The following is a 12,388-nucleotide window of genomic DNA, read 5'->3' as shown; positions in this document are numbered from 1 at the left end:
GGGATTTCAAATTTCTGCAGGGAAATAGGACAATTGGCCTACCTCCACTGACCTAACCCCACCCCTTCCCCTCCCCTATCCCCCTCTCACCTCTTTTCCCCCATCTGGAAATTGGCAGGAAAAGGACTCAGACTGCACTGGTCTGCTGGAGAGGATTGACGTTAAGTCTTTATTTTGTATGCATTGTTTATTTAAACAATTGAGTTGTCATAGACAGTAGCTCCATCTAGAGTGATCTTCTAGAGGTCTGGAGTCCAACTGACATAGTTCAGAACACCACCACCAGATGGTGCTGTCCCCCCCCCCCCACGATATAATCCAACATGGCGGTCTGGTGAAAAATGACGGGAAATTTGCTCAGTCTGTGTCTAACTGCTGGACTGGTAGAACTGATGTAATTGTTTACTGTGTTAACTATGTGTTCAATGGATGAAATATCTGTGCTAGAGAAGGAGGACTTTAATGGGGATATTAGCCATAATCATGCAGCCACGTGCACAGTGTTTGGAATGTATGAAGAGGACGCATATGCTTCACGAATTAATAAAAGCAATGATGTCTGGTAAATGTATGAAGAAGACGAATATGTTTAATCAAATAATGAAGATGTAGCAGGATGGGTCTCAGTTACGCTTTGCAAATCATGCTGATAAATGTGTGCGCTGTAACAGTAGATCATTCTATAAAAGTCCAGTCAGTCTTCCAAAGTGCAAGAGGCAAGACATTCACACCAGAGTGTCTGCTGGAAGAGAGGCCATGTTCAGGGCTCACAGAATCGCTATGCGTAGCCACATGGGCGGCAACGTGCTAAGTACTCCCTGTCATGTTGGAAATACCCACAGCCTTCCTCCTTCCCATCCACGATGCATGGGTACCCTTTGTCGTTACACACGGACTGCTTCAGGAGTTATTAAATCTGGTGTTGAAGCGATGTCTGGAATACTGTCACACACTCAACTTCAAAATGTCATAGGAACTACATGTAGTACTGCACAAAGAGACAGAGAGAGAGTTCTGCAGATGATGCAAGAATTTTAAATAATTTGCGATGTAAATACACGTTTTATTCCAAGGAATACCACCACCACCACACCTGAACACGGACTCTAAAAAAATATTGCGCTACACTTGTGAAACCACCCAGAGACACTTTGCGCTTTTGTGGGAAATACAAATTGTCTTTGACCATTGGATGCTTCAAGAGTTACAAAATCAAGTTGAATAAATCTCTAAATACACTTTCAAATAGATTGTTGCACAGTAGTTTGCTTTTGTTTTACGATGTGTACCATCACCCTCGATCACGAACTCAAAAATATCGCTGCACCGATATGAGCTGCAACATCTGAGTTTACACCCCAAAACGACGATGTGGAAGTCGAAATAAATATCTCTATAACTCTAAAACAGGACGCTAACCACTTTCCGAGTTTTAGCTGCTTGTCTTAAAGCTCTGCCTGTGAGAGAGAGAGAGAGCAATATTTCTCAGCACTACTCATGCTGTAGTGATCGTCACTTTTCTGAAACGATGAGTGGGCGTAGTTTATATTTTCTCCTGGAGTCAGGGACGTTATTTTCCTCACTTCTCGAAGCACACACTGGTTTCTAAGGCCAAACAGGAAAATCAAAACAATTACACAAACAGAATTCGAAGCACTATCCTACAAATGAGAAAAATGGCTGGAATTTTCGATGTTCTACAGATGCTGGTCTGGAGATACTCTAAACTCACAATGGCGGGTGAGGGACAGCATCTCGCCTGTCCGAAACAGAGGAGGGTGGTTTGCTTGGACTTGACTCTAAACACCCGAACAAAGAAGAAACGGCATCACGTGACTCTCAGACATCACAGAACTTTCACTATTTCAAAGAACATAGTTCTTACTATAGGAACCAGCTATATATAATTATTATAAATAAACTGGAAACAGCCTTGATCACATAAAGTTTTTTAATGTGGTGTTAAGCACACTTCTAGTGAATAGAGCATTCTGATTGGTTCTCACTGAATATAGTTGCCAAACGGCTGGTGCTGCTGGTGTGGGAACATTGTCCACTATTTTCTTCAGACAGACCAGTTATGAGACTTTCAGTGGCAAAACTGTTTTGTACAGATCGAAAAAACATACAGCAGTCATATTGTATTGATAGTTAAGCCCTGAAAAACTGGTCTAAGATCATGAAATACGGAAACCCTTTCTCTGCTACTGTCAAAGAGAGCTTGAATTTTTCAGCGTGAAACTGATCTCCAACCGGGCTTTATCACCACATGCCGTATCTATGTAGTAAACACAATTCGTATCCTGGACCATACAAAATCATTGCTTCTACATTCTGCATATATCTATCGACCACCGGACACTCGTGTATATATATATATATATATATATATATATATATATAGCCGTGACCCCAAAGTTATCGGCAACCACCTTACAGATTTTTGAGATTTTTGTGAAGTATCCTTAACAAAATAACGTTGTATTAACAGCTGTGGGACTGCAATATACAACTACAGAATGGATCGCGTGTTTGACCCCGTGTAGGACTGATTAGGTGTTTTAAACCGTGACAAACAATGTTTACAATTTGCTTTCCCGCACCTTGTGGTGTCAGCTAACAAATAGTTACTGTATGGAAACATTCTGCTGTATTTCTGTTGAGACAACAGTGATACACGCTGGTTGACTGCTGTCTTTGATGTTTTCCTGGAAAAAAGAGAACTATCTACCTCTAACTCGACTTTCATCGGCCTTAAGGGATGACAGAACGTGGATGGAGTGATCGGTTGAGACTGAGTTGTAGCGAATTATGATTTAATGGTAGACTGATGATGCATTATAGAGAGAGAGGGAGATGTTGCTGCAGGTCATTTATCGCTTATTTAACCATTTTTTTCCGGTATTCTGTTGGCGTGTATCAGTTGTACGGCATAACCTGCATTCGTCTCGTATACAACTTCGTGTTCTGTGTGTGACTTAGATCACTATCTACCAGCGATCGTTAATAGCAAAGCTCTCCATATCACAGCGATCAGAGGACTTCCAACTCATGTGTGTTAGTAGTATACTAATGGGGGTTTTGGGACACATTTTGGGACGTATATACGCAGCTAAGGTTAGCTGCGGTACCGTACCCAAGCTGCCGTCGCTTGTCATCTGTTCATTACGTCACACTTGGCATCCTTCCAGCTGGCGGGCTACACAGGCACGCACGCACAGACGTAAACACACACACGTAAACACACACACACACACACACACACACACACACACACACACACACCTAAACCAGCATATGTAAGATGTAATTCAACATTTATTATACATATTATTTTTGCAAATTAATCCAGCTGTTGTGTGCACTGCTGAATCCAAGCCACTTTACCAGTGCCTTATTTCCTTTCTTACGTATGATTCTCTCAACAATGTACGTTGATGGATATTTTGTTTTTTGTAGCTCTTCTGCATAGAAAGCTCCAGCTATGGGCTGAGATTTGTAATCTTCAAGGAGATATGTTCTCGGATTGGTTTCTTGCACTTTACGTATTTTGAAAATTTCCGTGGATAACGAACTGCGCGAATTATTGCAGTGCGTAGGCGATTTCCGCACTGAACGACACTGGCAGCAAGAATTCCGCCCTGAATCCGCCTGGGACAGCGCTCTCCACGGCGAATCGCTCTGGCAGCACGATTTCCGTATAGGGCTGCACTGAAGGAGGGAATCTCTCAGTGTTGATGACAGTGGACTGGAAGCGCCTAAACGCTGCATCTTCGATATCCTGTTGGGCTGACCTGTTGTCTCCTGGCGATGTGAACCTGGAAATATCGTACTTCGTTAATGGTTGATTCCAATATAACAAGTAATTTTAAGACATTGTCACTGTGCATATTTATGTTACGCGTATCTGCCCACTTATCAAGAAACTGAAGGCATCTTAGGAACACCATTGTATTTTCCTTTGACCCAGACTATTTTATTACACTATCACATACTCGCGAAAATAAACGACAATGCTTATGTCGATGTAAAGACGAAGTCCTAAGTTTTTGTATCACACTAAGCCATATTTCTGATCTGCACGCACGTTACTTTATTTTCGGTATTACTTAGCTGTCACAATTAAACTACTAAGGAGCTGCTTAGTCTCCACCAATAATTTTTAATGCTGGCCCATACATGCAAATCCTGGATTCGATATTTTTAACTCCATGATCACTTTAAAATTTCCTCCGACACAGCCTCTTAGTAACTTCGCCTGCGGCATCAAAATTATCCTTGACTCGCAGTGGTGTTTATCAGGGCTCATAAATGTCAGTGAAAAGATTTCAGGAAACTATGTACCTAAATTATGTTGAACAATCTGAAAGCTTATGGGAAAATCTTAACGCTGTGTCTTTAAAAGCAGCTTTATTGAATTGTCAGGTTTAGCTAAAGGTAATAACATCTAAGTAGCTGCTAGGGTTCATCTTTTTTACTCTCTTACTGCAGCAACTAATTTTGTATTCACAGGGGCTGATTTAACGCCACTTGTAAACAAGGCGTATATTCGAATGCCCAAGAGGTTTTACGTAGCAGGTACGCGGCTAAGGCTGAGTCTCTTTAGTAATTGCTGAAGTCATTTTTGGTGGAAACTCGTTCGATACGATTATGACACTCGCCTCTGATTAGTAATACCTATTCGAAGTGACGCACAAGTGCTCTCAGTTTCAATGGAAGTGAGAACCGTCCCATAATATTTTTTACATTCCACGTTACGAAAATCAAACTAAGCATTTCAGTCGTTCGTATGTAATACTCAGTTCTCAGTAAACAGACCACGACAAGTACATGCAAATGGAACTGTATCTTTTGAATACTGCCACAAAAAATGTTAAGCATTACTATAACAATTCATTATTTAACGTTTCAGTGCAGTGGTCTCATTAGTTGTCTATGCAGTTAACAACAAATCTAATAGCAGGAGGACCGCTTTTTAAGTGAATCACCACAGTACATACACATTAAGTAGCACCACTATGTACGACCGAAGGACTAGTGCACTCCTTATGGCACCTTTGGACTGCCAAAATTTGTTCAGCATTAAGAACATACTTTGCATCAACCTCAAGTATGCTTTACTTTTGTTGCCACATTGATAGTGATCCAGCACCCCTTTGTTACACATCAACGAGACAAGTATAGGAAATTTAATTTGCAGACTTTCGAAAGGATTGGTTTCCAGATGCTGTACCATCGAAGTCGCTAGAATACCCCACGTCTCTCTTTGAAGCAGATATTTGCACAAGAAATTCCTGACCGTCTAGATGGCACCTTACATTAACAGCTGAGACACTCAATCATTAATTCAAAATAATGTAATAATTATGCTATTGCGAAATTTACAGATGATGTACCGACCAGTGTGTGCCCTGTTTTACTGAATTTTAGTGTTACTTTATTACACACAGTAATTTATTGCCGAGTAGCTTTAGCAATGATGAAGCATGCTGGGAAGATTAAAATTACCCATGGAAGTGACGTAAGTAATTCTCTGAAGGATATATGCTGTCTTCAGGTGCATCAGCCTCTAGCTGAGTCGAGTGTCTTGTGTTGAAGGCATTATCAACATTTAGAAACTTTACCCAGAAGTGAAGATAAAATGAAGTTTTTCAAAAATTCTGAAGTGATTAGATTTTGTGGCTGTTTATGCATTCCACCAGTCCACATACTTACCGATTTCTGACCAGTGCTTGCATTTTTTTCCATGCCAAATCACTACCTTTCTCGAAGCTTTGTAACACCATAATTGGGCAGCAGAATGACAAATTTCGTAATATCACCAAGTTGGAGCTATGTCGCTCAAGTATAAAACTTGTCTTATTGATTGATTTATTTGTTTGACGTCTTCTCGATTAGAAAGTGAAGTATTCTACGTGGCAGTATTAACGTTGAAAAGTAAGTAGTCTTGTGCAACTAGAGTATTTTCTTTCATGATCGAGAACAGATCAGTTTATGAAGATGTGCCTGTCCTAGTTCAAATTTCTCAAGATGTTCTTTTCTGTCATTAAAGTAATTATTAAACTGGTAGCGATTTCCATTTGAAGTGGTTGGGCTAGCAGACAACGATGATACTTTTCCCTTCCATACTTTCTCGATAGGCCTAATGTCTAGATTAACCATTCATCCTGTGCATTCTTTTGTACAAACTGTCACTTTCCTGGTTTGTCAATACCATGTACGTTTTAAGAGATATGCAATACGTGGTTCAAATACTGAGCTTTCCTGACTGTTTAGCTTTAAGAAACCCTTACTTCTGTCACAGCATTTAAGTAACTACGATAGGAAAGTGATAGCTGTTTCAGTATGTTAACATATTTAAGCCTCTGTATCCAAATGCCAATGAATTGCTAAGCTAGCATCGCATTATTTTTTTTAATTATTGCTTCGCAGGAGATAGGTTTGAGGGAAAGAATTTGAAACTGGTAGAGTACCGCGACGTTTATAGAAGTCGATGGTGGAATGTTAATGTTTGGATATTGTTCTAAGGCCGAAGTCTGAAGAATGTTTTCGGGGAGTGTGAAGCTGAATTCTTAATATTCACAATGTTTGAAGCACTTTTTCGTGTTTGTGATCATGGCAGGATTTCACTGATGGAAGGAAGTTATCCACAGAAAAATTTTGCTTTCCGTCACACTGCTGCTGCTGCCGCCGCCTTCGTTTAACTTCGTAGGTACTGGCTGTTTCAGAGCAACACCCTTTTTGGAAAAAAAAATACGTATACTTATTTTTGACGAGATGCTTTGGACATACCATCAAGTAAATGAGTAAAGCTACATCTTCCATAGTAATTATTTGCAGCAGAGAGAAAATTAAGGCAGTGTGTCTTTAGCTGAAGCATACGCCACTTTGTGAGATTTGTCGTGTTTAGGCTCCTCGTTGTGGAATTTGAAACGTTAAAAATTCAGCCTTACCAGAACTTTTAGATTTAGTAGTAGCGTTTAAAGATGGAACAACTTGGCCGTTATTCCATTATATGGCAGGCTATCAACACTGTGCTTAGAAAGCCAGTTGGACATCATATTAAGATATTGTGAAGTATTAAGAAACCACGGCCAGATGATGTAATATTGATAACGGATAAGTTATGATGGACCCATCCAAGCAATGCTGTCATCTGTTTCGCATGTTTGGCTTCACAAAATCCTTGAAAGGGCATTTTTTGCTACGGCAAGCAGATCGAAGCCTTTTGCTTTTGACAGTGATACCTAATGAAGACCAGATACTTGGAGGACTTCACCATCTAAACAACCACACAATTCACTCCAGTGTTTCTATGCTGTGCCAATATTTTAATAAATTTACAAGGAGAAAAATGATAAATAGCACAGAAAATATAACCTCTCACTGAAGAATCTGCACCGTCTCACAAAGTAGCTGGTAAATGAAACATTTTACGTTAACTTTTAGAAAGCATGAAAGAAAAATCTGTCCTGATATTTAGAATTAGTCAAACGTAAATACACTTACGATTAAAGTTACCAGTTTATCACCTCTGTGAAGCAGTATGAAACAGGCTTTTTTTTCTCTATTCAGGAACGTTTCAACCAGAGAAATCCAAGCGAAGCTTTACGTTGTGAATTTACAAATTTCAGTAAGGATTTTACATGTGCTCGTGTGCCGCGTTTTTGTTTCCAAAGAAATTTGTTCTAATTACATATTACCTAAGTTGAAGATTACCTAATTTTAACTGTATTCTGTAAGTTCAGTAAACAATGTATAGACGTTTTAACTCTCGATACAGCTTCCAAGATTGTAGTAACTAATTTGTGACCAATGTATTGCGAACTGCCATCACAGCATTCAATACTATCAACTAGATTTCCGCGTTTGTGTTTATCTTTTGTTAGACACTAACACGCCGTGACACCTAGGAAGGTAGTCAATTCGGCGGCATAATCACGTCACAGCACACGCGTTAAGGCTTTCTTTTCTGAATGGCGATGGCTGAACACAGCCGACTCCACAACAGTTCCGTGCATCGCGACCGGAGATTGGAGACAAATCTTATACAAACTGCACTTCATCACCCAAAATACTGCTTTCACAATCACAGAATGTCAGATATGCGAAAGGACCGTCATAACCGACAAGGCCGTCATTGGTGAATTGTACAGAAGACAACAGCCGATTTAGCGTTGAGCCATGAAAGTCAATCGGCTACTAGACAGCTATGTACATCTCTGGAGTAGCTGTCAAGTTCTTTTAAATTCCTACGTTGGTTGAGTTAGTTACTGCGTATTTCGAGACCACGTAAAAGCTGCGACAATATGGAAATATTGTTACAGGCTAAGTTTTCACTATCTGCATTCATTTCGATATTACTTAATATTTAGCACAATCGCCAACTACGTCTATAGAATGTTTCATGAACCTGAATAGCAACGTGCACTGAGGCTACATCTGATTCCATCAGGGACTACGGGAAATACTGGCCCTGTAACAGACTTCTCTCCTCATAAGTCTCCCTGCAGACATCACGAACGCTCGTCTCCATCTGGGGCCAGGCAGGAGATGTGTCAATGAATGACATCCGTAACTGATGTGTGATCTACAGCGCGTGTAAACGTGCAGCTATGAAGCACTGAATTATTCACGAATACTAACACTTCCTGCTCAAGACTGGCCGCAGCAGCTCCCAAGACCTGTGATGCCACGTGCTGTGACGTACGCACCGCAGTCTGCTTCGTGGGCCTCTCGTTCCAGGTGATAACTTCCCTTGCAATACGCGACACATTGAGACGCATGACATCACCGAGCAATAGAGACTTACAATGCACGTGAATCAGTGCCACAATAACAGTCTATTCGATGGTACTCATTACTGGAACATCACATTAACTCTTCACAAATTCTTAAGGGGATTGATAATATCTCAGACAAAATATCAGAATTTGATACAGTTTATGTACCCTGCTACGTTTGGGCTGTTTCACCTTCACGTTCTATCTTCACGAACATACCAACATATGGCATTCTCAGATGCCAGAGGAAGGTATTGTGACATCCGTAACTATCGACTCATTTCACAATGAAATTTCATAAATGTTTGTAGAAGGTAAAAATTTAGAATGACGTAACCTTAGCGCAAGCTGAAATTCGTAGTGGGTTCTGGCGGGTTTCTCTAGAACATGCCATTCACTGTTCTACCCGCTCTGTATTAAGACTTCGGAGTAATTGCTCACTTAGAGAATTTTATGATCGGTGATGCACTCTGCTTTTGAAATTGTAAAATTCGTTTAGAGGCACAAACTGTCTTTGGAGGCATCTACAGTAAGACGTTTTCAAAGTGCGTCTTCAGAGTGGGGACAAATTCCTACTGCCGTTTCACAGGGTTTAATAGACTACTTGTATCCTTTCTGTGTATGTACTATTTCTCTAACAGAAGTCTTTATCCCTCCTGATCCTCTAACTGTAATAGCAACAAATACAAGGCACAGAACTACACAAAGAATGAATAGTCTGTCACTGAGTTGTTCGCAATGTAGATATAACTTGCTCATTCACTTCTGTGCAGTGAAGACTATCATTACCAGCGTAGTATTGGGTAAAAGAAATTAGTGAAAGAATCTAAATGTGTGGATTCTTACCAGAACTAGATAGATTATTGCACTTAAACCTATATTGTCCTTGTTAGCTCAACGTGTAATATCTGATTTTAGTAATTTAATTATGTTGTTGGCTTACTCCCCCCCCCAATTATGGATTAAGTGCATCATAAATTTGATATGTTACGCGCTACTCATCCTTTACCTAGCACATTTGTTAAGCATATAACGAAGCAGCGAGTTTGCCAGTAACAGCATCCATAAATGTTAGGGGCAAATAGCGACGACTATTACAGGATCAGTAAATTATGCAGGTACAACGCCGTTAGCCTCTTTAGGGAAGTTCTGGCAGACAAAAACGCGTCAACGCTTTAATCTTCCTTGGTTGGCATTACTTCCGTCATTTCGCATCTAGTATCGGTGTAGTGGTTTTCCATTTCTGTACATCAACATTATTGTGAAACATTTTAACTTCGAAACTTCCTGCCCGATTAAAACTGTGCCCGACCGAGACTCGAACTCGGGACCTTTGCCTTTCGCGGGCAAGTGCTCTACCAACTGAGCAACCGAAGCACGACTCACGCCCGGTACTCACAGCTTTACTTCTGCCTGTACCTCGTCGCAGGAGAGCTTCTGTAAAGTTTGGAAGGTAGGAGACGAGGTTCTGGCAGAAGTAAAGCTGTGAGTACCGGGCGTGAGTCGTGCTTCGGTTGCTCAGTTGGTAGAGCACTTGCCCGCGAAAGGCAAAGGTCCCGAGTTCGAGTCTCGGTCGGGCACAGTTTTAATCGGGCAGGAAGTTTCGAAGTTAAAATGTTTCACAATAATGTTGATGTACAGAAATGGAAAACCACTACACCGATACTAGATGCGAAATGACGGAAGTAATGCCAACCAAGGAAGATTAAAGCGTTGACGCGTTTTTGTCTGCCAGAACTTCCCTAAAGAGGCTAACGGCGTTGTACCTGCATAATTTACTGATCCTGTAATAGTCGTCGCTATTTGCCCCTAACATTTATGGATGCTGTTACTGGCAAACTCGCTGCTTCGTTATATGCTTAACAAATGTGCTAGGTAAAGGATGAGTAGCGCGTAACATACCAAATTTATGATGCACTTAATCCATAATTGGGGGGGGGGGAGTAAGCCAACAACATAATTAAATTACTAAAATCAGATATTACACGTTGAGCTAACAAGGACAATATAGGTTTAAGTGCAATAATCTATCTAGTTCTGGTAAGAATCCACACATTTAGATTCTTTCACTAATTTCTTTTACCCAATACTACGCTGGTAATGATAGTCTTCACTGCACAGAAGTGAATGAGCAAGTTATATCTACATTGCGAACAACTCAGTGACAGACTATTCATTCTTTGTGTAGTTCTGTGCCTTGTATTTGTTGCTATTACAGTTAGAGGATCAGGAGGGATAAAGACTTCTGTTAGAGAAATAGTACATACACAGAAAGGATACAAGTAGTCTATTAAACCCTGTGAAACGGCAGTAGGAATTTGTCCCCACTCTGAAGACGCACTTTGAAAACGTCTTACTGTAGATGCCTCCAAAGACAGTTTGTGCCTCTAAACGAATTTTACAATTTCAAAAGCAGAGTGCATCACCGATCATAAAATTCTCTAAGTGAGCAATTACTCCGAAGTCTTAATACAGAGCGGGTAGAACAGTGAATGGCATGTTCTAGAGAAACCCGCCAGAACCCACTACGAATTTCAGCTTGCGCTAAGGTTACGTCATTCTAAATTTTTACCTTCTACAAACATTTATGAAATTTCATTGTGAAATGAGTCGATAGTTACGGATGTCACAATACCTTCCTCTGGCATCTGAGAATGCCATATGTTGGTATGTTCGTGAAGATAGAACGTGAAGGTGAAACAGCCCAAACGTAGCAGGGTACATAAACTGTATCAAATTCTGATATTTTGTCTGAGATATTATCAATCCCCTTAAGAATTTGTGAAGAGTTAATGTGATGTTCCAGTAATGAGTACCATCGAATAGACTGTTATTGTGGCACTGATTCACGTGCATTGTAAGTCTCTATTGCTCGGTGATGTCATGCGTCTCAATGTGTCGCGTATTGCAAGGGAAGTTATCACCTGGAACGAGAGGCCCACGAAGCAGACTGCGGTGCGTACGTCACAGCACGTGGCATCACAGGTCTTGGGAGCTGCTGCGGCCAGTCTTGAGCAGGAAGTGTTAGTATTCGTGAATAATTCAGTGCTTCATAGCTGCACGTTTACACGCGCTGTAGATCACACATCAGTTACGGATGTCATTCATTGACACATCTCCTGCCTGGCCCCAGATGGAGACGAGCGTTCGTGATGTCTGCAGGGAGACTTATGAGGAGAGAAGTCTGTTACAGGGCCAGTATTTCCCGTAGTCCCTGATGGAATCAGATGTAGCCTCAGTGCACGTTGCTATTCAGGTTCATGAAACATTCTATAGACGTAGTTGGCGATTGTGCTAAATATTAAGTAATATCGAAATGAATGCAGATAGTGAAAACTTAGCCTGTAACAATATTTCCATATTGTCGCAGCTTTTACGTGGTCTCGAAATACGCAGTAACTAACTCAACCAACGTAGGAATTTAAAAGAACTTGACAGCTACTCCAGAGATGTACATAGCTGTCTAGTAGCCGATTGACTTTCATGGCTCAACGCTAAATCGGCTGTTGTCTTCTGTACAATTCACCAATGACGGCCTTGTCGGTTATGACGGTCCTTTCGCATATCTGACATTCTGTGATTGTGAAAGCAGTATTTTGGGTGAT

The sequence above is a fragment of the Schistocerca nitens genome, chromosome 1, assembly GCF_023898315.1.
Source record: "Schistocerca nitens isolate TAMUIC-IGC-003100 chromosome 1, iqSchNite1.1, whole genome shotgun sequence".
Lineage (NCBI taxonomy): Eukaryota > Metazoa > Arthropoda > Insecta > Orthoptera > Acrididae > Schistocerca > Schistocerca nitens.
This window is presented reverse-complemented; position numbering follows the sequence as displayed.